This window comes from Tupaia chinensis, unplaced genomic scaffold (genome assembly GCF_000334495.1).
Source record: "Tupaia chinensis unplaced genomic scaffold, TupChi_1.0 Scaffold000042_1, whole genome shotgun sequence".
Taxonomy (NCBI): domain Eukaryota; kingdom Metazoa; phylum Chordata; class Mammalia; order Scandentia; family Tupaiidae; genus Tupaia; species Tupaia belangeri.
In genome coordinates, this window is record NW_006159497.1 from 478,739 (window position 1) to 506,304 (window position 27,566).

The 27,566-nt window shown below is 43.2% G+C and overlaps 1 long non-coding RNA gene across 1 annotated transcript in view; it reads left to right on the top strand.

The window, feature by feature from the left end:
- Window positions 1-12,949: 12,949 nt before the first annotated feature.
- LOC102493173 (uncharacterized) overlaps window positions 12,950-27,566 on the top strand; it is a 26,759-nt gene continuing 12,142 nt past the window's right edge. Inside the window, exon 1 of the long non-coding RNA XR_333302.1 lies at window positions 12,950-13,068. This is a non-coding gene — a long non-coding RNA (uncharacterized LOC102493173). The remainder of the gene's footprint in view (window positions 13,069-27,566) is intronic.

The following is a 27,566-nucleotide window of genomic DNA, read 5'->3' on the forward strand; positions in this document are numbered from 1 at the left end:
TCTTGCAAGGGGGGAAAAAAAACTCGCAAAAAAATGACTTATCTTCCCTGAGAATTGCAGGAGCAGGCGAAGGGCCTCCAGGACCTGAGCGCCAGGCATGGAGGGAGTGCTGATAGAGATCGGTCTTAATTAAGTTCAGCTCTAATCAGTGACACTTTGGTGCTTTGGCTCTGCAAGTGCAAAGCCATGCATACCTAAGAACTCAGGGTAAACAGAATAGATGCCAGGCCTATGCAGCTGCCAGCAGGAAGTCTAAAAAGGCAAGTTTAATTCTGATGAAGGCAACAAACCCAGAGGGCAGAGGGCTGTTTTGCAAATGATCAGTACCATACCAAAGGAGGAAGGATGGTGAGAAAAGATGCTGGAATGAATGCCTAGGACTGGCTGGGAAATGTGTTCCTGCTCGATGCCTAGTCCAGAGAAAGCTGAACCTTAGCAGACGTGATGAGAATTACAACCACCACTTTTGAAAGCAGTTCCAAGGCAGGGCTCTGCTATTTCTCTATGATATTCCTTTTTCTAGATGCGTTTCCCATTTCTCTACACTATTCTAAGAAAGACAAAAGTGGATTTGTCCTGCCTAGTTCAGCTCCTTGAGAAAAACCGGTTTCCTGAGTGGGCCTCAGAATGACTCTTTTTGAAGTTATTATCAAACCAATTCATCATCCAGTGAAACATCTTTATGCAATTGTTCTGGCTGATTGAGTAATTATTGTTAAAGTTACATGGGGCAGGAATGATTGGGGAAGTAATATTTGATTGGTCTCTTATAAAACTGATTACTTACTTAAGTGTTTGGTATGCTGCGGATACAATTGATCAAATAAGGCAGAGTATGTGGTTTTTGAGATTCATTTACTGCTATGTAAAATCATAGGAGTTACCCTTAGCTCAAAGGATTGCTGCAAAGTTTATGTGAGGTGACAGCCCAGTAAGTGGCTCATGATGGTTCTCAAATTTATCAGCTTCTTTCCATGTGCATTTGTGTGTGTGTGTGTGTGTGTTTAATGTTCACTAGGTAGTAAGCATGCTATAGGTGTTAGCCCACTCAGCACTCAAATCCATCCTTGGAAATAGGTATTGTTATTGTCTTTTTTTTTTTAATGGTATATTAAAGTTTTTATTCCTTACATTTGGAGTTCCTGTTTTGCTCATCCCTCACCACCTAACATCCCTCCCCCCACCGGATGTAAAAGATGCTCTGCAATATATATTGGTTCTTTGTTCCTCTAAAGAATCTCCCAAATAAGTTTTGCCTTTTTTTTAGGCCATGTTCCAGTAACTTTTAACATGTGGACCCTAATTCTAGAGGAAGTTCAGGAGGGTGTGCTCTGTGCGTGAGCTAATCCAACCAGGGTAGGGGAAAAGGTGCTAACACCTTTGACGTCTTTGGGGTAGGCAAGGAACAGCCAGTAGTTACTTAGAGCTGTCTCAAAACTATCCCTGCCTGTTTAGGGGGCTTTCTACAAGGAGATGTGAGGATCTTTTAGAATTATTAGTAAATTTACTCTTCAGTATTTTATAATGTTCAGCTTTTTGAAAGGCATATATTTTTCAAGAAGTGAAGATGCAGTTGCGCATGTTGCAACCTATTTGACGTGGTTTAAATGGTATCTATTAGTAGCTTGCACTTGTTTAAAGAGACAAGGAGTTATTGTCTTTGTTTTTTAAATGAAGATGCTGGGGGAAGAAGGTTAGTCATTTGTTAGTTATGTTGGTAACACAACAAGTGGCACAGCTGGAATTTGAACCTGGATGCCATTCTAGCGTCATGCTCTTGAATACTTTACTGTGCCACCTGGATGAGTTGCACTGCTGTGACACCCACAGTTCCTTCAAGAATGCCTCGCATGTTGCTGGGAAAGTTTGAAGGGGGCCACACTCAGAGGAATATTGGAAGAGATACTTGGGGAACCCAGTCCCAAGGATGCTCCGGTTTGTAAGTGGGGTTCTTGTGTAGGGTGACAATGGGACCAGAGACCTGGACATGCTCTGTTGAGGATACTGTTGCCTTTCTGTGTATCTTCCTACTGTGATGTACTCCCAACAACTTGGAGTTGCAATATCAACATTCCCACCTCTGGGCATTTTCTGAAAACCCATTCTGCTCATGTTCTAGGCAGGCTGGATGTGTCAAGGAATTAACACCGCCAAGAGCAGCCCTGTCCCATGTTTGGCTGGAAAGGCAACTGGAAAAAGGAATATGAGAAAAGGAGATAGGAAAAGTATCTAGGAAAAGGAATGGCATAGGGAAATGGCAAAGCCCTGCCTTGGAAACGCTTTCAGAGATTTTGGTTGTAATTCTCATGGAATTGGGTGTGTATAGGACCTACTCCCCAAGGCTGAGGCATGGCTTCACACCTTTCTTCAAAGTCTTCTCGTGTGATTAAACTTCAGTTGCCCACTGTGGAAAGTGGCTTGTTAAAGTACTGTTTACTGGCTGCCTTTCTTCCTCTCACTTCCCTTCCAGCATTTCATGAACTTTCAGAAAAACAACTTGTGCTCAGATGATGGTCTCAGGGGTCTGTTTCTGGGGAACCCAAACAGAGACATGCTCCAATTCTGCCCTGACTCAGAATCTTTCTTTCCCAAGGATTTTTGAGTGGGGAAAGTACAGTATGTGCGGAAAGCAACAGCTAAATGGGAAACAAATACTGCTTTCTTAACAGCTGGGTAAGCACCCAGTACTCCGCAGTGCGTCGTGGTGAAGTGCTGGATGGGGAATGTGGACTAAGCCTGGAGGAGGGTTCACTGAGGTCCCCGCTTGCTATTTCTTGTCTAGATGTGCTGACAACGTGGGGGTAGAAAGCCAGAGGGAGTTCCAATCCAGGATGCAGATCATTAAGGTACAGGAAGCACATCCGGCAGTGCCATGGATCAGTGGAGGTGCAGGGCTGGCAATAATCTGATTAGGGGTGAGAGCAGAGGGTCAGAGGTGCAGGGAGGAAGATGAATGCTTGCATCCCCTGAAGGAGCGAAGGTCCTGACGTGGGTACTCAAACCTGCCTGAATTTGTCTTCTTCCTCTTGTTTCTCTGTAGTGTCTTGGTGGCCATTGATTTGCTGCCTGGTGAGATGCCGAGTTCATTTTCCCTGATAGCATTTTTTGGCTTCTTATTGGGTGCGATTGGGAAGGAATTAAATGGGATTCTTAGGATTTATGCAGCTTGGTCCCTGTTCCAGTTTGGTGAGGCGTCTGCAGATTTCTGGAGTTATTTTTATTTATTTTATTTTTATTTTCATGTTGATGAGTTGGTTCTGTATGACACCAATTGGGAAGAAGTCACAAAAATGGAAATGGTATTGATGATGATGACAATGGCAATTTAGAAATGGCAGAAGGCTGGTTCTTGCTACATGTCTGCTCCTTCCCAGGTAGCACAGAACAGGTTTTGTGTTTATCTCATACTCACAGCAAGTCTACCAAGTAGGTGCTATCGTTTCCTTAGTGCAGATGAGAAAACTGGGACTTAAAGAGACCAAGTTGCTTGCTGTCACAAGGTTCAGTATACAAGGCTCTTGAAACAGGACGATGAATAAAATCATATGTCCATATTTTTTCTTGTCAATATTCTTGCTTCTGAAATTTTCAAGTATTGGGGATGGAGAAAAATGGAGAAAGGATAGAGAAAGATGTTATAGTGTGAGAGATTGGGAGAGGGTTATCTGGACTTTCGTGAAAAGTCACTCTCATGATGGATTAGGGTGTCAGGAAAGTCATGAGGTATTTTTCTCTGTTTTTCTATGCAAAAATGCATCATGACTTTTACAATGACCCAGTAGCTTGAGGTACTTCCACACACACTCCCTCGATGGGATAATTTTTAAAGAAATGTCACAGCTCTGTTAACTTCTCCACCATGAATGCCATGAATATCAGGGTAATCCTCCACAGACTAAGGGGTGGGTCACTTCAGAGAATGAATGAGTAAATGAAAAAGTCATCATGAGCACTTGCCAGAAACAGAGGGGAAGGGAGGAGAGAAGCATCCCCGACAGAGTGTGGTCACACCACAATCCAGTCTCCTCTCTTCCATGTCTCTATTCTGTTGGGATTTTAGGGAAGTACTCACATGCTCCCTGAATGTCTGTTTTAGGTTTTTGAGGACAGAATTTGAACTGTGGTTGGCAATTTGGGATCCTGCTCCTTTAAGCACTATGCTACAGGGCTGGTCTTGGGCCAACCTTTGCAAAGGCACGACCAGCTCTGTTATATTTGTCTCCCTTCTTGCTCTGAGAAGGGTTGGCCTTGGTCTTTTCTTTTCTCTTCTATTTTTATTTGAACTTGAATAAGATCTTGGTATTTTCATTTCAAAAAAAATTCTGAGTAACACAATAAGGGAAATGAATCTCTGGTGGAGGAACCCCAGAAGAATACATTTTTGCCAGTTTTCAGGGCAGAGTATGGTCCTTAATCCCCTTGCTGCATTGCCACAGCTCATTTTCAGGGATTCTTCACCCTTATTTGCAGACTGAGAAATGGACTACTGGAATGTGAAGGAGATTAGGAGCTGGGAACAATTAAAACAAGCAAACCAGCTGAGGAAGAACTGGGTCTGAATTCTCTCATTTATCAATGTCTTCACCAAGGCGCCCTTGTCACCCCCTAGTCACCCAAACAGCTCCCTAAGCCATTCCAGTCCCCCCACAGTGGCTTGCTGAGCCCTGGAAGCTGATTAAAAACCTGGTGAGTAATGGGGAACGATGCATGCCTCTATTCCTTGGGTAGATCTAAGCGAGTTAATAACCTTCTTTAAAGCAAAAGCAAATCAAGTCCTATTTTAAACATTTTATTGACAAGCACAAAAAGGCTGCTGTCTGTGGCCCAGGTAAATTTATCACTTGGTTTTGTTACTTGATTCTGACTCATGCAACGGACAAGAGTGTTTAAATTACCCGAAGTTTTCTATTGTTACAAGACAGGAGGAAGTGTTGAGCAGGGGAAAATGGGATGGAAGGGTGAGGACTTGTATTTCTTGAGCTCCTATTGTCTGAGCAGGACTTCTCCAGGTACTTTTCTTATATTGACATGGCTGGTGCTTAGGGAGCCCTTCCTGGGGCTATTGCTTATCCCCATTTTAGAGTTGAGGACATTGTGATATAGAGGCCCCGCCCTGAATCACGTGACGGTGCTGGAACCAAAATCAGAGCTTCATCTGGCATTTGCAGTCACACTGTCTCTATCAGTCAGAGTCCTCAGACTATCTGTGACACATTTGAGTTAGGGGCATTCTGAGAGATTTGACCAGGAGCTGCTTATGCAATGAGAATGAGGTTTAGGGAACGACAAGGAAAGGTGCCCTAGCCCAGGACCTGCAAGAATGGAGCCCTCACCACTCCTCAACCTGGGGGCAGGGAAGGAGCAGCTGCTGCAACCCCAGAGAGCTGTGGGGGAGGCTGTTCTGGAGGAACCTGGGCTTTGTGTTGGGGAACAGAGCCGGGACCATGTGGTTTTCCATGGGGAGGGTCAGGGCAGGACGCCGCCTGGCCTACCCAGCTAGAAGACAGGGGTCCCACAACATGGTACATGCTGGTCAGCCTCCCAGCATGGCAATGAGGGCCCAGCATGCTGTCCCACTTTTCTGTTCCGGCAGATCCCCCAGGACTTGTTTTTTTTCTCCCTCCAGAAAGCAATAGATATCAAGCTGTACTAGCAAAAAACAGTCCTCCAGAGAAACCTGGTAAATATCAAAGCACTTCTCCTTAGAGGTAATTGAGATAATCTCAAACCACATTACTTAGACTTTGGCCATGACCTACAATCCTATAAAGAGCACATCTCGAGTAACTTGTTATATCCATAGAGATATCTACCCAGCAGAAAGGAGGAAACATGGGGTGGCAGCTATGTAGGTCATTAACACTCACCTCCTCCATTATTTAATATCTTTTTACAACATCCTGGGGCAGGCACACGGAGATTTGCTGTAAGCTGCATCTGCTTTGTAAGGTGATCTTCAGAGGGAAAATAAATGTCGTTCTTTCTCTTCAAAGGGAGTAATTTTGTTGGGTTGCATATTGGGTGGTTTTGGGGACTATTTTGCCACCAGCATTGCAGATTTGGGTTAAAATTCCCCAGAATTCCAATGTTATCCTCTTATTACATGCGCCCCCACCCCAGTCTTTCCAGCCATGCTGTTACACCAAATATCTCAGGTTAATTGACTGACTCATCATTTCATGATTATGAACCTGGAATGTAAAGTACCAGCATGATTAACAGTGGTTTCCATCTAAAACTAGCACCTCAGGTGTACCAGGTCCTGTGCTAGGTCTTATAGATGCAAAACTGAAGAAAACACAGTCTGTGCACTTAAGGAGATTGTGGACTAATGAAACAGACAGACTTGTGTACATTGCTAATGAAACCGATTTAAGAAATCCCAAGGATGATTGTGTAAGGTCCATTGATATCCTGCGGAGGAGCAATTGCATTTGTCCTGGGTGTTCAGGGAAGTTAAATGGTCCAGGTGATACTGAGCTTTGGGAGAGGAATTCCCGAGGCAGAGATGGAGAAGGGGCATTATTGACAAAGGCAGAGGATGGCATTAAAGGTCTGTTAGGGTGCAAGAAGTCAAAGGGCGTGTGGAGTTAGAAATAGAAGAGAAGCCTCAAAGGCTCGCTGCGGTTGGTCTTTGAATGGCACGGGTGCTATGCCAATGCTTGTATCCTTCCGGATTATGGAAAGTAAGTGGGGACATGGTGGAACTAGACTTGGGTTTTAGAGAATCACTGGCATTTTGCCCCTAGCATGTGGTCGATGCTCAGCAAACCTAACTTTCTGAAGACTGAATTAAGGGTTCTCATTTATAAGAACTGCCTTGTAGAGGGCAGGCAAAGTCCCTTGCAATCACAGCCCCAAATCCACCCCGTGAAAGGTCAAAGAATACAAGGTGGAGTAAAGCTTGAGTTTACAGAGACTCATCTGGAAGTGAGAGGGAACTCATAGTTCCAGGTAAGAAGAAAAGTATTAAGCTGTACTTTTAAGTCCTAATCATACGCAAGTAAGAGCATTTTTTATTTAAAAAAAATTACTATAAGGTACATGTGTCCTATAGTAAGGGAGGAGAAAGAGAGGAGAAAGAGAGAACAGAGAGAGAGAGAGAGAGAGAGAGAGAGAGAGAGAGAGTGAGGAAGTGCCCCTTGGCCCCCATTGAGGATGGCCATGCCATAATTCCTTCCTCTCCATCTTTTCCTCCTTTCAAGATTTTGAGCATGCATACATGCTGGGTGTGTTTCTTAAGTGCTGGGTCCTGGACTTGAACTGTGCAGAAAGTCACATGGGATCCAGTGGCCTTACCCACCATGCCATGGGCTATCCCAGAAAAAGCATTTTTAAAATGCAGTAGTGATAGGTGGTTGAGTGAAGCCTTCTTTTAAGCCACACATGTCCTTCACACAGGGGCTGGGACCAGTTTCCCTCGTTCCAGTTTCTTCCAGGGCAGCCGCTTGAAGCAGCAGCATTTGGCTTTCAGTGGAACCCAGGGGGCCGTGAAACTTACTGTGAACTGGGGGCAGGTCCCTGGTGAATTGTTGGTGGCTTTGAGGATTGGTGGTGTCACACAGTTGATTAAGGAAGTTGGAATGTTGGCTTCTTCATGCAAGTCTGCACACATGTGCACACACACACACACACACACACACGTGCATACACCATACACCTGCGAGCACACTGAACTCTTCCCACACCTACGTCATGCTTATCTCCAGCACTAGCTCCCACTCTCATCTCCTATGTACACCCTCACTATGCCTCCACACAGAACTCTACATGCCTGACACGCACCCCAACATACAAGTTAACTCAAGTTGTGGCAGCCTTTAAAGGTTGGCCATCCTGGCCGGCTGAAGCTGGTGCTTTAACCAACAGAATGGTCCAAGTACCCCCTGGGTTCCACTGAAGGTCAAATGCCACTGCTTCAAATGCTGACCTCTCCAAACCTCAGTTTGCTAATCTATAACATGGAGAGAGCAAGAGTATTTGCCTTTCAGTATTGAAGATCCTATGAGTAGGACCAGATGAAGCTCTTAGCTGAGCTCCAGGTGCATAAGGAAAGGTAGATAAAGGCCACTGGTATTTAGTGATGTCCGGCACTTTAAGTCAGGTTTCCATGAAAACTCCAAGCCTTGTAATAGGCCTGGGCTTGTGGATCCAACAAAGAGAAGGTGGAAAGTTGTTGTTTCTTGCTCAGGTCAACCTCTGTGAGTGGGTTCCTGGAGGCCAAACACAAAGGTGTCCCGGTGGGTGTTTCAGGTTGCAACAACAACCTTTGACTTGGAGAAATTCATGAAATTCTCATCTTACAGAGCAAGGGGTCAGACAAAGCAGAAGTTGGTGCCAGATTATTTGAACACAGAAACTCCATAGAGAATTTGTGGCCAATGCACTTAGCGGTCTTGGGTGAAGTTGGGTTCAGGATTGGAGGAAAGCATAGGGGAGGAAGGACTCAGCAATCCTTTTGAGAGCTGATCTCATTGTATCTCCTCTCCCGGGACAGGGAGAACTCTGGGCAGCTTATTGCCCGGCAGGCTGAGCTCTGGATTTTTTTCTTTTCTTCTTCTTCTTTTTTTATAATGATCAAATCTACTTGCTTTTTTCACCAGTGATGATAAAACTACATCTGTTTATTGGGCACTAATTACATTCCAGGGATTGTGTCACGCTAATAATCTTGAGGAATCCTCACAGCTGCTCTGTTAATGGTTCATATTCCTATTGCATAGATAAGGAGACTGAGACTCAGGGAATGAACTTCTACTTGGCCAGACAGTTTAAGTGGCAAGATTGGATGATTACTATTTTTTTAATTGCCAGAGGGCACATGCACTCATGAGAGAGGGGAGAAAGAGAGAGAGAGAGAGAGAGAGAGAGAGAGAGAGAGAGAGAGAGAGAAAGAGAGAGAGAGAGGGAGAAAGAGAGAGAGGAGAGAGGAAGAGACAGGGAGAGGGAGAAGGAGAAAGCACCCTCCAGTGGGGCGTGGTCACACCAGTTTCTCCTCCAGTTCTCCATCCTGTCTGGATTTGGGGCATGTGCCTACATGCACCCACAGGGATTTTTTCAAGTTGCTGGAGCTGGGATTCAAACCTCATGGTTGACTGTGTCAACCCAGTAGGCCATGGGGCCAGCAACAAATTGGGTTATTTGAAGCCATAAGTCTTGGTGGAATTTGAGCTGAAGGGACTGAAGGACAAGGGACAGAGGATCAGATCAGAAGGATGCATGCAGTGGTGACATTGGTTGTTGGACTCGTGAGATCATTGGTCTACCCTTGCCACCCACTTCCCAGTTCTCTTTTCACTGGTCCAATGTCCCTTTAACCCATAAACAGGTTTCTGGGATATTTGCTTTGTTAGAAATGTCATTCCTATGTTGCATTCTGCCTCTTTAAGAATGACACTTCACATATTATGAGCTCTGTCAGACTTGGCTCTCTTATTGATCCCATTTTATTTTCAGAACATGACTGGGAGACACTAAAGGCAATGCCTCTCAAAGGTGACAAGTAGCAAACATGGGGTCAGGCACTTAGAGGACCCACATGTGCCTTCAAATCCCGGCCTCTCTAACACCAGCCACTGCTCCTTGCTTTGTCATACTCCACTTCCAGCCCCCTGGCTGGCTGTTGTCCAGAACACAGTGTGGTGGACAGAGCAGAGCATCAGGTGTCTGGGAGGTCAGGGCTTGACTCGCAGCATCATACTGGCCACATACGCCTTTGAACAAGTCTCCATCAATTTCTCTAATCCTTAGTTTTCAATAGATAAGAGGAAGTAATAGCAATGCTTACCACCATAGGAATAATCAAATAATCAGTGCAATCGCACTTGACTTAGTAGAGGAAAAGTAGACATAAATATCATGTCCTGAAAGGGTGGCTGCTGCAGGATCTGGCTTCTGACTGGAAGGTTTAGGACTTGGAGGTCCATGAGCTTAAGGCTGTTTGCTTAAGGTCTCTCAGAAAATGGGGGCAAGACCTCCTCCATATCCCTGTATTATCATTGCAGAAGTGTTCCAGAAACCTCAAGCAGCTGATCTGTGATGATCACAACAGAATTCACTACCACAATGCCAGCAGCTCCTTCCTCTTACTGAGCATGCCCAGCACTGTGTCAGTGTTTGCATATCTTAGCTTATTTAATTGCCACCATTTTTGAGAGTGAGAACTAGGATGTCCTCTATTTTGTGAAAGGTGGGGCTTAGGGAGGCTAAGATCTTGTCCAAGCCCACATAGCTAGGAAGTGACTGATTAGGGAAACAAACCAAAGTCGTGCGTGCTGTACATGTCAGAGCAAAGGTGTTGTGTGACTTAGCTTCAGGGTCTGGTGGGCCTTACTCACCTGAGAAAGCTCCATGGGCCAGAGTCCCTTCCCTTCCTTTTTTCCCCCTTTATTTTAATAAAAAATATTAAAAAGGGCTTTTCAAACTATTGAAAACTGCCTAGAAAAGTTAGCATGGTGTTGAGATAAGAGCAGGGCTTTGGGTCAGTCACACCTGAGTTGAAGTTCCTTGGAACTTGGACACATCATCTCATCCTGCTGTCTGTGTGATTGAAGTTGGTATGAGCCAACTGCCAGGTTTGTGTGAGAGGCAAGCAATTATATGGCGCACCCTAGCCTGGTACTTTGTATGGCTGGGGGCTGGGGGTTGGGCCTGGGGTGGGAGTTTCACTGGGGATGGGAGAAGAGTAAGAATGCTGAGCCAGGCTTCACACAAGAGATTGAGGCTGCTGTTGACATGGTACAGGCTGCCAGGTTAATGAGATCATTCATCAACATTATGTTCAGGGCCATGATGGATTTGCCCAGATCTCCTGCCTGAATCTTCTGGGGGAAAGGACATTAATGGTGACATCTGTGAGCGCAGGGATGTATCAGGCTCCTGGAGTGGTGGTAGGGAGAGTACTTGCCTCTCTCCTTCAGCTCTTTTTGCTGCAACATCTTAAACTCAACAACGCCTGGTGGGACCTGCTGGGTTATTACTTATCTGCCCTAGAATCAGTCAGCTACAGGAGAATATCTGCTGTTAAATGCTCCAAGTAAGCTGGGTAGCAAAGAGGTAAGGGAAAAGCACACCAGGCTTGGAGGCAAATGCAACTGGGTCTGCCATTGGGTCTGAGTCTGAGCTTTTCTTTTCTTTTCTTTTCTTGTCTTTTTGGAGAGGTTTTCGCTATAGGGCGCGTGCGCTCACCAGAGAGACGGAGAGACAAATAGAGACAGAAAGCGAGAAATCACGCCCCCCCCCCAGGGGGGATGGTCATGCCGCAATCCCTTTTCCTCCATTCTCCTCTTGGGATCTTGGGCACGCACGCACACGTGCCCAGCGTGAGTTCCAAGCCACCAGGTCCGGGACGTCGTGAACCGCGGTCGACTACGTGGGAATCCAGCGACACAGCCATTACGCTAACTGCTGGTTCCCTGAGCTTCTTTTCTTAGTGACTAGGTGACCGTGGGCAAGTCACTTTGCTCAATAATTATTTCTGACATGTAAGTGATTGAGAGGGTCATATGAGCTAACAAATGTCATAGGAAGCAGATAAATGCTGAATGTCACAGATGTAAGACAGTGTGATCATTCCAAAAAAATAATCATATGCTAGCTTTCAGGCAATGGTTTCCTTGCATTTTTTTTAAAAAAGGTTTTTGCTATAGGGTGCGTATGCTCGCTGAAGAGAGACAGAGAGAAGAAAAGTGAGAAGCCATCCCTTTAGGTGGGATGACCATGCCACAATCCTTTTTTATCCATTCTCTTCTTGAGATTTTTGGGCACACATACACACATGCCTGATGTGATTTTCAAACCACTGAGTCTGGGACTTGAACAGGAAAGTTGGCCATGTGGGAATTCAGTGCCTTAACTTCCATGCCACCTATTGGCCCCTCCTTGCAGTTGTGACTTCAGCCTTGTCACTCACCAGCTGCAATCCACCTCCCTGGGATTTATTGTGGACTCTGTAGATTGACCTGGACAATATGATCTAAACATTTCCATGAGTTGGTTTGTACGTGTGTGTGTGTGTGTGTGTGTGTGTTTCTGTTTATTGGGGGATATTGTAAGATGAGAGGTTATCAGAAATGTGAAAACTTACAATGAAACCCAAGAATTTAAGAGATAATCAAGTTATTTTGAGCTTTTGATCCAAGTAAAAGCAAAGCGGATGGTTGTGAACCTAGAATGGATTTTTGACTAGTAATAGAGATGATTAGCAACAACATGAATAGAACCAATGGCTCAATATGTTTAAAATACTCTCCCATTTACCTTCACAACAATCAAATGAGTCTTGATCTTATAGATGAGGAGACTGAGGCTTCCAACATTTAGATGACATGACTGATAAATTGTGGGAGCCAGGGTTCAAACACTTTCTGCCTGCTATTAAGAGCCCAATAGAGACCAGCAGTTAGTGTAATGGCTATGTCGCTGGACTCCCATGTAGTCGACTGCAGTTCGTGTCCCGGACCCGGTGGCTTAAACTCACACCAGGTGCATGTGCGTGCGTGCCCAAGATCCTGAGAGGAGAAAGGAGGAGAAGGGATTGCGGCGTGGCCATCCCCTCTTGGGGGTGATTTCTCGCTTTCTGTCTCTCCGTCTCTCTCTGTCTGTCTGGTGAGCGCACGCGTCCTATAGGAAAAACCTCTCAAACAAACAAACAAACAAACAAACAAAAACAAACAAAAAAACAAACCCAATATCCAGGCTCTTACTACCTAAGGAAGGGCTGTCATTTACCTCAGGAGATTCATGTGGGATTCTTTCCTCAAGGGCACAGTGCTCCAACCACGTCACTTCTGAAAACAGCAATTTCTGGAACTGAAACTTCAATCTTGTAGATTGGGGGACTGACACTTGAGTTGAGGCATCATGCAGGGGCGTGTCATCCTCCATCACAATTGCGGAGGTACCTGTTGCAGAGAAAGCAGTGAGTGAGGCAGACAGCTAGAAAATCAGGAAGGAAAGATGTAGCTGCACTTTGCAGAACATTTATATTGTCTTCAGCTCCCCAGGGCTCCAGTGCCTTTCCTGGCAACTTCCCATTCAACTCCCTTTGAAGATGGCCTTCTTACTCAGGTAAATCTTGTGAAGACCCCCTCATAGACTTTGGCCAAAGAATGAGGCAGGCCACTTTTAAGTACACAAGTGTTTAATTAATTATGATTAGAAATATTTCCAGGTTGGGAACCAGCAGTTAGCGTAATGGCTATGTCACTGGACTCCCATGTAGTCGACCACGGTTCACGTCCCGGACCTGGTGGCTTAAAATTCACGCCGGGCACGTGTACGTGCGTGCCCAAGATCCCGAGAGGAGAATGGAGGAGAAGGGATTGCGGCGTGACCATCCCCTCTGGGGGGTGATTTCTCGCTTTCTGTCTCTCTGTCTCTCTCTCTGTCTGTCTGGTGAGCGCATGCGCCCTATAGCAAAAACCTCTCAAAAAAAAAAAAAAAAGAAATATTTCCAGGTTGACTCTGTAGCACAGCAGTGAGAGTTATACGCAGAAAGCTGATTCCCATAAGGTCAATTACGTTATGAATTCCAGTCGCAGCAGTTTGAAAAACATGCAGGGAACATGTGAATCCATGCCAAAAATACTGATGGAATGGAGAAACAAGATTGTGGCATGACCATACCTCACTGACGGAGGGTTGCTTTCATTTTCTCTCTTTCATTCTCTCTTTCCCAAGTACATGCACCTGCTAGCAATTAAAACACCATTTTCATCATCATACAAGGAACATAACCATTAAAAACCCTACTTTAGGACCAGCAGATGGTGTGATGGTTGTGTTGCTGAACTCCCAAGAGGTCGACTGCAGTTAGAGTCCCAGACCCAGTGGTTTAAGACTCACGCCAGGTGTGTGTGCATGCTTGCTCAAAATCCTGAGAGAAGAAGAAAGGGGGAAGGATTGTGGCATGGCCATTCCCCCCGAGGGGTGATTTCTCACTTTCTGTCTCTCTGTCACTCTCTTTCTCTCCGGTGAGCACATGCGCTCTATAGCCAAACCAAACCAAACCAAACCAAAACCAAAACAAACCTCTCTCTCTCTCTCTCAAAAAAAAAAAAAAGGTACTTTGGATAAAAGAAAAAGGTTAAAAAATAACCCATAAACCTTTGAAAGCATTTTGTCTTAATTGCCAGGGCAAGAATTTTGGAATCAAGCCAATAGTCAAATCCATCCTCTGATCCTCCTCAGCTCAGTTTTGGGGAAGTTTCTGTGTCTTCTAAAAAACATTAATATACTACACAATTCTAGGGGGTACTACTTGCCCTCAATTCCTGGAGGGTGTTTTTACACAGACTGTTCTATTCTTGGCTCCTACCGAGATGTGTACAAGAATGGCCTTGTCTCTGAACATCATAGTCCTTATTTATACAATGAGGGTGATAAAAGAATTGTCTCCATGAGAATTGTTCTGATAATTAGGTGAGATAATGACTGTAAAGAGGTTAACAATGTCCAGCACATAGTAAGTGTTAAACAGTATTCATCCTCTTAATTATATTATTTTTGGGAATTGGAGAAAATGCAGCACAATCCAGTCCTTAGGGAACCAAGCATAAAGGTGAATGATGGTATCAAAGAGAAACTTTACAAAATAGGAGATCACAAGGTGAAACTTGTCTAAATATTAGATAAGCCACGTAGTGGATAAGTGATACAACTTCCTATGAGGGAGGCTGTCATAGCAAGCTGTCCAGAGGCAGATTCTGAGATGAGGATCTCTGTGCAGACAATCAAAGAAGAGCTCCCAGTAGAAACTGGAAAAGGAGTGAAGAAAACAGAGAAGGGGAATAAGCCAAGCAATGGTGTGATTTCAGGGAAGTCCAAACCTTGGCCTTATCCTGCACGGAAGCTATGGAATGTAAATTATATCTCTGACTTTGCCTCTGCTTGCAGCTAGGAGTTTTCATGCTATGCCCCAGGCATTTATTGGCTAGGAATGCCTGAGAAGGGTTATACTTCTGAGCACTTCTGGGTCTCTCAGCAGTGCTCCCAAGAGAGTCACAAATATGTCATTAATATAAAAAGACAGAGAACTGGTGATGAGATGTATGTTCCAAATTGGTATTTTTCTCAAAATGGCTACAACAATAGTTCTTATACTACAACCTCTTCAAGGACCTTCTCCCATATGAGTTTTGGGAGAATCTGAAGTTTCTCTTGACTTCACAAATGATGAACATGCAGCAGCAGAAGGAATGCTTTATATAAACTTTTGTGGTTAGGTCATAAGAGGCAATGTTCTCTCTTGGAACACTAGCTTTTAGAGCCCAGCCACACGGTTTTAATGAAGTCTAGGCCACATGGAGAGACTCACATAATGAAGTCAAGGCTGCATGGAGAGACTCACGTAGGGAGAAACCAAAGACCCCAGCTTTCAGACCTGGCAAAGCTGCTGCTGACAGCCAGCACTAGCTTGTCAAGCATGTGAATGAGTCCTCCAGAGAGTAGAATCTCCAGTTGAGCCACTTTACCTGATGCTGCATGGAACCAAGATGAGCCTCCCTTGCTTCAATTTGTAAAGTCATGAGCACAATAAATGATTGTTCCTGTTTTAAGTCACTAAGTTTGAGGGTGACTTTTTATGCACCAGTTAACTGAACAAGAGTATAAGAAAATGGTGAACAGAGTCTGAGAATCTGGGTGGATCTCTAGCAGCTTAGTAGATTCTGCCCGCCTACGCAGGCACACCTCCTCTGAGATTCTGCAAATTTAGGCTGCCAACAGCTCACTACTGCCCTCTTTGGAGACTTTCCTGGCCTGTTGGGAGCTCCCTCCACCAGTAGATCTACAGCTAAAGGATGACTGACATAGAATGCTAAAAGGCTCATCCCTTGCCTCGAGGTGAGGCCAGCTCTGCAGTGCAGTTTGTACTCCACCTTTCCTCATAGAATCAGACTGAATCTGGTCTCTCACTGTTGCTTAGGTTTTCCTATGCTGTACCCAACTTCCCTCTATCCCTTTCTCCTGAGAGCAGTCTATTAATAAATCCCTTGTACAAGAAATACCCCTCCCCCCAGGTCTAGGAAACTTGACCTAGGACAGACAGTGTTTTGTATAGAGGCATCACTATAGGACTAACATATATGAACAGCACATATTTTGTAAAATACTTATCACTGCCTGGGGCATAATAAGTTGTCAAAAACAGTAGAGATGATAATGATGATGATGTTCCAGTAACATGATACAATGTCTTAGAAGAAATTTTGCCAGTGTGCATTTAAAGCACCCTGTAGGGGTGTGGAATGATAAAGATGTCCTTATAACTGATCAAGACAGTGGTCGTTGTGTCCCGCCACTGGAGTGGGCACCTATGAATTTAGACTTCTGCTAGTTCAGCACCATGATCTGTGGACAGCAGCCATGGTGTGTGAACTGCGCATACAATTAAAATTATGTCCAATTCAGCATCACAACATGTGAAAAGTAGATGCCTCAATTAAAGGGCAATTGTTTCTAGTAAGTCTTGGTTGTAAGGTCTTATGCTATTTTTCACATATCAGGGCCTTTTCCCTTGACACCATCAGGATATTAGAAAAATCCCAGGGCCTGCCAGGGGATTACTCTGTTTATTAAATTTAGCTTCACAAACAGAGATGCTCTGCACTCTGTATCACCCTTGAGAACTTGAGCATTAAGGCATTCTATTGGCTTGAAACCCAGCAGTTTCACAAGACAATAAAACAATGTATGTTCTTTTCAATTTTTTTCCTGTGTACTTTATTTGCTAAGGGAAGTAAAACGTAGTGCAATGAAACACCATTATGTGATATGGAAGCTCTCTGCTGAAATTAAATCTCACCATTGCCTGGGTGAATATCCAAATCTGTAGTGTTAGCATTTTTTTCCTTTGTACATGTCAGTGGTGGAGGCGATGCGATGTCTTACTCCATGAGCATTTGAGTCCTTTGTTCTAGTCTGGGACTTTGTAAAGGAGGCGAGTGCACGACCGAATGTATGAAGAATTACAGAACGCAGAACTGGAGGAAATCAGAGAGATAATCTAGCTTAAATATTTACTTTTTAAATATCAGGAGACTGATTTCCTGAGAAGCAAAAATGTTTTGCCTATATTCCCTGGGCTGTTTAGTGAGAGTGAATAACCCAGGTATTCTGACTCCATGTTCTATGATCTTTCCATGCTCATCCAACCTTTTGTCTCTCCTAGTCTTTGTGACTAAGAAACTACCACCTGGGAATTTATTGAATTTGTTATGTCTGGCTACTGAAATTGGGTAGACTAAACCTTGCTTCATGTAAGAGAAAACTGATTAGCTTTGCGAATCTAAAAGGAGGCAGGGGGTTCAAATACAGTAAAGAGATTTTCCCCAACTACAGAAATACGTTCTGCCTTCATTAACATCAGTATCCAATACCAAAAATAAACACTAGGGAGAATTTGCCAAAGATGACATTCTAAGACATTGTAATAATACCATTGCAGCATAGTGACACATGAATTCCTTGTGTTCGCACAGTAAAACTTCTAAGAAAATCAGTGTTTTCAAGAGTCTGCCTACCTTTAAAAAGCTGAGATGTGGCATAATAGGTTTCTCAGCCATAGCTAGTGTTCAGGGTAGACTTGTAATTTGGCAGTTGCATCTCTTAATTTATGTTAGGTATGTGGTTTAGTCTATAGGCTTTGGAATCTGGCTCCTGGTGTATGAATCCTGGCATCCCACATACTTGTTCTTGGGCAAGTCGTTTAATCTCCGTATGCCTCAGTTTCTTACATATACATTGGGGATGATTTTAGTAATGCCTATATTATGTAGCAATATTAGGGATTGAATAAGATTGTTGTTGTAAAAGTAGAGTTCCACTTTTATCAGTACTCAATAAATGTTGGCTCTTATGAATAAGAGTTACCAATTAGTGATGACAAGTTACATTCAGGCAGAGTAGTAGGTAATTTATAATGCCCTTTCATGTAGTCCTCACTGCAAGACCGAGTTGGGAATTCTCTCTCCTGCATTACAGATGGGTGTGTAATGGCCCAGAGAGGTGAAACAACCTGATCAAGCTTATCAAGCTCATACCTAGTGGTGAAAATTTTAAACCCAAGCCTATCTGGTTCTAAAGGCTGCACTTGTCATCACATTTCTCAAACTAAAAGGGATATTGAACTTGGAGACCACTGGATCCCATGTTAACACTGTAGAGAGGATTAATGTGTATCTCATCAAAAGTAAGCGGAAAGTAGAAAGACTGAAAAGTATAATAGCAAGGAGGACAACGGTAGGCACTAGACTGGATAGGAGGAGTTTGGTAACAGGGAGTGAGAGGGAGGAGGTCAGGGAAAAAACAAACAAAACATTGAATATACACAAAATGAAACTTATCTGTTGATGATAATGTATATGGTAATGTCTTTGACTTGACAAATATGCACTGTATTCATGGTGGGAAAAATCATGTTATATACCGTAAAGATGTACAGTGATTAAATACTACTTCTTTACAATAAAAATATATAAATTAAAAAAATAAATATCTTATGGGTTTAGATGATGGTGCAGTGGTAGCACAGCACTCTGTGATGCTGGGCTATATTAACAAGGTCCCAGGTTTGCTTCCCAGGACCTCCTACATGTAGAGGGGAATGTATGTGCATGTCTGTGATCTGAGCTGGCCTGGGCTGAGGATAGATCATGGCACAAAGACTGTTGGGTGTGCCTCTCTCTCTCTCCCTCAGTAAATAAATAAATAAAATTAAAAAATAAACATTTCATTATCAGATAGTTTTGAGAGAGGATTCACTCTATGCTCTGTTGAAGAGCCACCATTAACATTGGTGTCACTCAATTTCTGTGAGGTTTCAGAGTAAATAAACTGTGCAGATATGTGAAACTTGGGATTTTCAAAGGCCATCTCAAAGGACTAGCATCCTCTGGAACATTCTCCATCATACACTGATCAAGACTTGCATATTCATTTTTTTTTAGATGAATAAAAAAAAAAAAGAATGTCAAGAGGACTTAGTAGGATCAGACTCCAGAGCTCTGGACCTCCAGGCTGATAATTCACCCACTGCTTTGCTTTGCTGTCTGTTCTTGCCCTGTGCCACTCTTAGCACTGATCAGCTGGAGGGTGTGGACACCTAGCAATTCACAGTTAGGGCCTCCTCATCATCAAAGAGGAAGATTTCTTTCCCTCCTACACCTTCTTCTCCTTCCCTTTCATGACAGCCCCATCTGCTGATGAATCCATCACCAGGGTGACAGTGTTCTGATGATGTACTCACATATTACATTATCAAAGTGCCAGTCTTGATGGCCCTGTGATGTATGAGGCTGGTGTTTGTCAGTGCCCTGCAGTTCCAACAGAACCATCCATCACAGTAGCGTCTTCTATGTGGTGCACTACATGGAAACTCCTTCCTATGGAAGTGGGGGCCTGTGGGGCACTGAGCAGCCAGGCGATGGCAGTCCTGAAGAGGCATCCAGAGAGACCAGCAGGATGCACATCTTATTCCTGAACTGAAGAGTGCTCTGTGGGCTACCCTTGCTGAGCCTTCACTGAAGTATATCAAGCCAGGAGCTCTTCTAGGTTTGGTGGATTCAAGGATAGTACTGGTAACGCAGTTGCATGTGGCCATAATCTGGGACTGGACGAAGCTGAGGATAGATTCTGGCATCAAACCCTGTGGAACATGCTGACCCTTTGTCTCTGTCTCTCTCACTCATGCAAGAAATAAAGAAGCTTTTAAAAAATGTCAAGGTCGTGACAGATATAGAGAGATTGAGAAATTGTTCCAAGTTGGAGGAGCTAAAGGAGGTATGAAAAGTAAGTGCAATGCAGTATTCTGGACAGGGTCTTGGAGCAGAAAAAGATCGTAAGTGGAAAAGCTGATAAAATCCAAATAAGTCGGTGTTTAGGTAATAACATTGTACCAAGATTAGTTCTTGGTTTTGTAAATGAGGTGTGTTTTTTTTTTTTTTAAATGGAAAACGTTAACTTCAGGGAAGCCTGGAAGAAGTGACTCCTCCATAAATCTAATACAATTTCAAAGCAAACAATTTAAAACATAATTAAGATGTTTTAAATTTAAGGATCATGCTTTAAATGTTTTTATAAGGACCCAGTAGAAAGATAATGAGGATGAGTCATGTTGTTTAGATTTCTGATGAATTAATGGAAGTAAAATGAATGGGTAGAGAAATTTGCCCTCAACGATAAAATACAGAGGATAGAGATTTCCTGGTGTTTAATTACTTGCAGTCTTAAGAATATGGTAAGCCAAGAACACAGCAGTGTTCTCTTTTTTTTTTACTTAATAACATTATAGTGAGAAACTCATATGTAAATGCATTAAATAATAACAAGGAGGTGCGAGAAGAGGCTGGGTAGCCCCACACTGAGGGAAACCGGAAGAGTTTTGGGGATGTTTGTATTACAACAAAGGTTGAGATCACAGTGAGTGGGCTTGGACTGGGTACAAGAACATGGCATGAGGTTTTTGTGGTTCTTGGGCAGCTTGTGGTTTTGCTTGAGTGGGGTCCCATTAGTGCTAATAAATCTGTGTTTGTGATCTCTTACCCTTTTGCTTTTCTGAATCTTGACATTGTTACCTACAAGAGACTTTGGATAGGGGTTCGACAGAGCTTATTGTCCTGGGGTCTATGTGAGTTGGCATGGGGCTAGAGTTGTAGTGAGCCTGCTGGAGTGGAGATGTCCCTTGGTATTGTTCAAGAGGAAGGAGTTGGTCTTGTGGTTATAAAATAGACAGAGAGAAAAATAGAGAGGGAAGGCATTTAGGGGACAAAGAAATGGGTTATTATCTGTTGACGATAACATGTGTAGTATTCTCAACTGGACTGGTGAGAAATGTATACATGTTGGAATATTCACTTTGCAAGCTAATTAACATACATGATTGGATGTATAAAAGAAATTGAAATAAAAATATATTAAAAAAATAGCAAGCTGAGCACATTATAAGCACCCACTAACATAAACTGTGGTTGCCATTATGTTTTAAAATTTATTATTCTTTTTTGCCCTTTTAATAGTTACATTTGGTCACTGTGCATCTTTACAGTGTATAAAATGGTATTTTTCCCAGCATGAATTCAGGGCATCTCAATGAAGTCAAAGATATTACCATATACATTACCATCAACAGGTAATTTCACTATTACTCACAGACCAGAGTCATAAATAAAAGCGAGTGCCCTGGAATCAGACTGCCTGGGTTCAAATTAAGGTGCCAACCCTCAGTAGTACCTTGGTGACCTTGGACAAGTACCATATCCTCTTGGGCCTCAAGAATTTCATCTGAAAATGGTGAATTAACAGTACGTATCTCAAAGGATTGCTGTGATAATGAAATGACTGATAGTTGTGGAAAATGAGACTAGCCCTGGCACATAGCATGTGCTCAAATGCAGTCATTTCACTTCTGCTACTATGGGTCTTGCTTCTCCTGCCATGATGCCAACATTACTGCTCCAACTACACAGGGCCATTTCCCTGTCCATGATTGATGTGTTGATTAACTGAATATACATCAAAAGTCAAGAGAAAGTGTACAAGAGAAAATAAAAAAGTTCATGAAGAAGATAAAATTAAGCTTAGGTTGCAGGTCTCAGAAAAATAAAGCTCTGTTGACCTTTCTTCCACCTGCCTTCAGTGTGAACTATGATGTGATGAGTATGTAGGCAGTTCTGTTTTCTACTGCCCATGTTCTTTAGCCCCGGTTGGCCAAATCAGGATGCCTGTGTGTTCAGGAGCCAGAAAGATCAACTAATTATGTTCCAAATAAGCAAATAAGGTGGAAACAAAAATATTCCTTCCACTGGTAATGAGTCCTGGTAGATAGGAGGCAGAGACTGCGGTTGTTTCCTTCTCCAAGAAGCTGGATCACTACAATATGAAGCTCAAATGTGTTTTCTTCAGGGATCAAGCCTGCCAACGTCATCATATGGCAGTGCTTGCATGAGTTATAGTTTACTCATGAGACATGGCTTAAGGCATGTTCTCATGATATACTTAAGGAACTAGCCTGGTATCAAAAAGTTCAACACCTATGTGCATCCTTCTAGGTTTCTTTCTTTTCTTTTCTTTCTTTCTCTCTCTCTCTTTTTTTTTTGCCAAGGGCACATGCACTCATCAGAGAGAAACAGAGATACAAATACCTAGGTATTGGCACAGGCAAGACTTGAACTTTGGGTTCCTTCAGTTATAGAGCCTTTCTCACTGTTCTCCACGGGTGTGGAGGTAGAACATTCCAGGAGGTGACAGGCGAAAGTCTTTCCTTGTTGAGATTTCAAAGTGATAAAGGACATAGGAATGGAAAGTCAGCTAGATTTAGATCTTAGATTTGGCACTGAGCTGTCATGTGAACTTGGTAGAGCATCTTAACTCTCAGAACTATAATCTCTCCCTTATACAATGGTGACAATGACAGTTGCTGCACGGGATTGCTGGTGAGATGAAACGGTCGGGTGTGTGTGTCGTGCCCCGTGCCTAGCCAGACAAGGCGACTACTCATGATTAGTTTCTCCTTTTTTCACTTTCATCGACTGCCTCCCTGAATTCTAAAAGAGCACACTCTGGACTAGTTCTGTAAAGTGGATCAGTCTCACGGCAGCCCAGAAAGTTACTTTCAGCCCTGAGATAGCGTGTAGTGATGATATGCATGGCCTCTTTCTACCTAGAGTCAAGGCAGAATTGACACACTGTTGTTTATTTCACCTTTCACTAAAGCCCCCTGAATCTGCCTGCCTTTGAACTGGTCACAGCTGAGAAGCACATACTGCCTTCAGAGAGGACTGGCCTTCAGGAAAGCCTCAAATGCCATGGGGCAGCAGCTGATGAGACACCTCTTACTTGGGCAGAATGGAATGATTTATACCTGATCTGTCGGAGGTCACCAAGCAGCTCAAAGCTAAACTGAAAGATTAAGAATTGATCCAGATGTAATAACACTCCAGACAAGACTTCCAGGCTTCCAATTCACTCAGTGCCCATGAGGCACTATTCAGGTAGCTTTTGTTTACTGGGGGCTGAGGAGACTGGGAGATGCTGTGCACTGTTTTGGGGTGCACACAGCTCCCAGAGCTGACTTATTAGTCCTGGGCACATTGTATAAGAACATGGTATATTTTGAGGTGGAGGACTCTCTGAAGGCACTTGCACATATTTTATCCATTTATTCAAATATATACTGAGAATCATATGCGTGAGCTCATACTAGACTCACAGTCCAGGTGGGACTCTAAATACAAAGTCTGTGGAATCTTGGAGGGAGGGTGGTCAGTAATGCAACCCCCACAACCTCTTCTTTTTCTAAAACCAATGCAAAGTGGGCCACGGTTACCTGTGGCTGGCTCCGTCATTCTGATCACAGTTTGTTCTCAATTCCTTAATTTACAAAATGAGATTAATAGCAATATCTACCTCAGAACTTAAAGAGACATTTCTCCAAAGATATGCAAATGGACAAAGAGCATATGAGAAGACATTCAATGTCAGTTGTCATTAAGAAAATGTGAATCAAACTACAGGGATATACCACTTTATGAACATGAGGGTGACCATCATCATTATTATTATCATCATCCCAGCAGATAAACACCGTTGGTAGGAATGTAAGAAAGTAGGAACCCTTGCACATTGCTGGTGGGAATGCAAAATGGTACACTTACTTTGGAAAACAGTTTGGTGGCTTCTTCAAAAGTTAAACATAGAATTACCATAACCAACAATTCCTTCCCTAGAGAATTTAAAACATATGTCCACACAGAGACTTGTTACTGAATGTTTATATAAGCATTACTTATCATAGTTTAAATGCAGAAACAACTCAAATATCCATTAACAGATGAATAGAAAAATTCTATAAAATGGAATATTATTCAACTACAAGTAGGAATGAAGTGCTGAAATAATGCAACTTGGTTGAACTTTGAAAATATAGTGCTGGGCCAGTGGGTAGTGCAGAGGTTAAGGTGTCTGGATTCTGTGTGTGCGTGTGTGTGTGTGTGTGTGTGTGTGTGCCCCAAAATCCCAAGAAGAGACTGGAAGGGAATGGAGTGGCATGTGGGCATACTTTCTGGAGGGGGGTGGTGATTTCTCATGTTCTCTCTGTCTCTCTTTATCTTTCTCTGGTTAATGCACATACCCTATAGCAAAACTAAAAAAAGAAAAAAGAAAAAGAAAACATGATGCTAAGTCAAAGAAGCCAAACAAAAATGTCCCGTATTGTGGTACTATATGATTCCTTTTATATGAAGTGTCCAGAATAGTCAAAGCTGTAGATAGAAAGTTTATTAGTGATTGCAGGTGATGGGGAAGGGAGAGTGGGAAATGATTACTTAAGGGTACAGGGTGTTCATCTGGGGTGATGAAAAAGTATTGAAACTAGAGAGAGGTAGTGGTTGCAAATACACTAAATGTCTCCAAATTGTGTACTTTAAAATGGTTAATTGCATGTTATATACATTTTACTTTAATAAAAATACAGTCATAACTAACACATAAGATCGTTATAAAATTAAGTAAACTAATGTAGCCTCAAAGTGTTGAGATGGCAATCAAATATTCTAACAATGCAGTGTGCATTTATTATTTATTTAATTTAATTTGATTTAATTTTTTCATGGTATGAGTACTTTTTTTTTTTTTTTTTTTTTTTTTTCCACCACCGTCATAATACAGAAGCACAGGAGAGACGATAGTGTGCCAATAACAGAGGCAGGGCTCAAACCTGGCCATCTGACTCCAGAATGCCTATTCCCAACCAATAAGTTATACAAATACATAGGTCAAGAAAAAAGTAAAAGTAGCAAATGGAAAAGGAGAATAATCCCCAGGAGAATTAATACATATATCTGTGCTCTGTTTCTTTAAAATAGTAGAATAATTAAATAGACAAGGAAGTCAACCTCTGAAAAAATAGAAAGACTACCTGACAATACAGTGTGAGGAGAGACTGAGAAAAGGCATATTGTCATTCCAGATAAGCTCAGTGTGCTTTCCAAAACAGTGTTGGGTGCAAAAAGAAAAGAGACAGAATAAAATCTATACTCCTCACCATTTAGGCAACGAACAGTTATGCACACAAACTAATAGCATGCAGGATACAGGACCACAAACCACTCACAGCCAATGCAGCAAGATTGTTGACTAAGGAGAGGGAGAGGAATGATGCTGGGACTGGCAATACCAGGAATAAATAAAGTGAAAGAAAGCATTACCCTACAATGATGATGGCATCCTGTCGTGAACTAAGTATGAATAACTCCAACATCTGTATCTGAAGTTCAACAGTACAGAAACAAGGCTGAACAAAAACCCATTGGTCTATGTCATCAATATGTTAAAGGACAATTACAATCAGGTGACTGGCTCAACCTTTAGCCCTGACTGTTCCCAGACTCTTGTTAGAGGCTTCCTCGGTGTTTCTAGTATGTAGTCTAATGTGAGGAAGATTCAGTTAAATGTCCTGGATCAAGATAAGCACAAGGAATTTCAAAGATGCAAAGGAAAGATTTGTCTGGAATGTTGAAGAGGTATTGAAACTATTTAGAGGGAGTAGATGAAAACATTGCCAATACACTAAGTGCCCCCAGGTAAGTCATAGGAGAGGGAGTGAGAGAAGCAAGGCTGAGAAGTAGGCAAGGGCAAGATGAAACAGAGTGAGGTCTTAGGACTTTTTCCTAGAAGCTGTTGGGGAAACTACTGGGAGAGTTTTAGCTAAAGAGTAGTACACAAGATTTGCCCTTGAGATAGCTCTGGTTCACTGTCTAGGATGGATGGTAAGTAACTAAAAGAGGTGGAAGGGATCCCATATGACCACAGACGTTGTCCAAATGCTGAGGTAAGGTGCAGAAAGTGTGACTGGGAGAGGACAGACAGTGACACAGCAATAACATGCAATGCTCTGTGAGGCTGACTCACATGGGAAAGTTCCGGGTTGGCACCGGAGACCTCCTGAGTACAGAGAACCTGTGTGAACTCATGACCTGGGGCCAGCTAAAGCTGGGAGCTAACTGTGGTGTGAAGTCCCTACTGAGCATGCTGTCTGTTGGTCTCTCTTTCTATTTCTTTTGCTCATGGAAGAACTAAATAAAAGACTTAGAAAGAGACTGGACCGAAGGAGAGGGTGAGCAGGTAGTAAATATAAGTTCAAGCCAAGGAGCAAACATCCCCCCTATTAGAGATGGGTAAACAAGGGCAGAGGGGATGAAACAGCTCTCTTCAGGCTGCTCTGTGGTTTAAAGGGTCTCCTGTCTCTGAGTTTCATGAGGAGTTAACAGTTGGACGAGTGTTCAGTGGGCAATTTCCTGCTGTTCAGGCATACTGCTCACATCTAGATGACTGGGATGCCATGGCTGGGGTCACCGTATGGATCACACCAAGGTCCCTGCTAGGTTCTGCTATAGCTCATGGCTGGGTAGACATTGCTATAGGATGCAGCTGTAAGGGCATGAGGTGAACAGAGCAATACTCCTCTCTGTTAACAGATACCTTCCAGATACCCCCATACCTGTTCATGGCCTCTTTGTCTATATCTGCCAATCCATTGATGAAGTTTGTGGAAAAATGTTGGAAAGTTATCAGTTCTGAACCATGGCTGGAGAGCAGATGACCTTGCTGACCTATTCAAGGTGATAGGATAGTCAGAGCTAAGATTTATGGGTTACTTTGACGTGCCTGGTACCATGCTTTACATATGCCTTATCCCTTCTAACCATGTCAACAACCCAAGGACCTAAGAGGTGGGCCTTGACAAGCCCAAAGTCAACGCAACTTCCCAAATAAGACTCCAAAGCATTTCTTATTTGCTGAAAGTTGAAGGCAGAGCCAGCACCAGAACTTGGCTTCTCTTCACACATTTCCACAGTAGCTCTCTAAACCACAGATTGACAATATCAGATATCACCAGCTGTTTTAATGTGTTACTCCTTGCAATGCTTTGTCTCTATTCTCATCCAAGAGGAAGATGAGCCTCATCTTCTTCAGGTTCGCCAGGCTCTGTAATGGATGCTCTGAGCGCTTTTAAAAATTGCTCAGCTGAATTATTAAGCTGGCAAACTTGGGAATGCACCACTTGGTCTTCTCTGAAATGGGGGCAGAGGAGGGCACTTGGGGGACAACGTATGAGCTTCCAGAAAAACAGAAAGAACAGTTCCCAGAAGAACGCGGGGGCTCTGGCTGTCACAACAGGGCTGCCCGAAAGACCCCGCATTGCTATGGAAACGGCGCATTTCTTCTTTTATGGAGCAGGCACATAAAACTCCCAGAATGTGTCATGAAATAAGTTACTACTGTCCCGAGGCTGCCAAAGATGTACACCCTCATTAGGGGAGCGACGTGACAGTTTGGGGTTTATAATGAACGGTTTGCAGGCTCAGAGGCTGAGCTAAGTTTACCCTGTTGGGATCACAGCTTCTTGGGTAGGGGGGACTAAGAAGGAGCCCCTTCCTCAAAGTGTCCACAGACCAAAGACCCATCAGCTTCTGCACTGAGGCAAGACGGCCAGGTGATGTAATTATGGTGCCTACACATCTCATTTACATGCAACTGGTGAGCAAACTCAGGCATTTCCATAAAGAAAC